Source organism: Chenopodium album, chromosome 1, assembly GCF_948465745.1.
Source record: "Chenopodium album chromosome 1, dcCheAlbu1.1, whole genome shotgun sequence".
In the NCBI taxonomy this organism is placed as follows: Eukaryota; Viridiplantae; Streptophyta; class Magnoliopsida; order Caryophyllales; family Amaranthaceae; genus Chenopodium; species Chenopodium album.
The window spans coordinates 3,508,253-3,509,642 of record NC_137834.1 but is presented as its reverse complement, the minus strand read 5'-3'; the positions used below and the strand labels follow the sequence as shown (position 1 = coordinate 3,509,642).

Below are 1,390 nucleotides of genomic sequence, written 5' to 3'. Positions count from 1 at the left end.
TTTTTCATACTATTCCTAGTAGGGGTATGTGTGAAGTACTATTATCCCACATCGAAAAAGTGGTAGAAAGATGACAAGTTTATTAAATTATTGGTTACTTTCTACCAAAGTTTTTTGTTAAAAATATGATTTTAAGATGGAACATCATTTGACTTATCCAGGTTCTTTCCTTTTTTTTTTTGCAACTCAATGCACATAGTGTCATATTACGGGTTAGAAATAACTTAGCAATGCTTTTGTTCTCTGCTTTCCAGGAGCATATTGAATACAAAATTAAGCTGATGAAGCACAATTCATTTCAATGCTATTAAAACTAATGAATGCCAAAAACACCATAGAAATTGGAACTTTCACTGGCTATTCACTTCTTACTACTGCCTTGAATTTGCCCGTTGATGGCAAGGTAATAAACTTTCCATACATTCTCTCTGTTAATGCAAGCTAAGTTTAAATGTAGAAGTAATAATGTTGTAACATATGATTGTAGATTCTAGCTATCGACTTCGATAGAGAAGCATATGAGATCGGACTACCATTGATTAAAAAAGCAGGAGTTGAGCATAAAATCGACTTTATTCATGGAACTGCCCTGCCAGTATTACATGACCTAATAACCAAGGTAACTTTTGTTTATAAGATCAATTTGTTTAATTTTTTTTCAGAAACATATACTTCTTTTACAATGGTACGTATCAGAGTCTAGGTAATGTATATGCCTTTTAATTCCGAACAAAGGTAGTACTCATGTTTAACCCGAGATGTAACAATGTGAATAGCGCAAAGAAGGGAGCTTTGATTTTGCCTACGTTGATGCGGGCAAAGAAAACTACATCAACTACCATGAGCACAATCAAAAAAGGTTTGAGCCTGTCAGAACACCGTGTTACATAGCGAACGATCCTCAACGGCACACCAAGATCAATGGTAGGCCATTACTCACGCTCTGGTACACGGTCATAGTTCATCCACCAAGCTTTGATTTTTGTATAATTTGTACTCAAGGATACAAAGGTACGAGCCTATAGAAGAGATCCTATCTAGTAAGGTCGTGCCTCAAACATTGAATAATAGAGTTAATAAAGATGTATTTCGTTATGTGCGTTATCAATATGGGAATGGACAATATGAGAATGGACAATATGGGAATGTATTACATGACCTAAAAAATGTTTAATTGTTAATATCTTCTTGTTATCAATATGACAATATGAGAATGAATAATCCCCAGGGCCAAAAGTCAAAAAATGAGATAAGAGTCACTTTCACAATAGATTTCACTCGATCTTTAGACATGATATCCACAATGTATTTCACTACTCATATAGTCATACTTGAATATAGAGCTCACAAACGTATCATGTTTCTGTCATTGTCGTGTTTGAAGATACAC

The 1,390-nt window shown here is 34.3% G+C and overlaps 1 pseudogene; it reads right to left on the bottom strand.

Annotated features, from left to right (window-relative positions):
- Positions 1–864: 864 nt before the first annotated feature.
- On the bottom strand, positions 865–1,050 carry LOC145566729 (small nucleolar RNA U3; annotated as a pseudogene).
- Between the last annotated feature and the right edge of the window lie 340 nt (positions 1,051–1,390).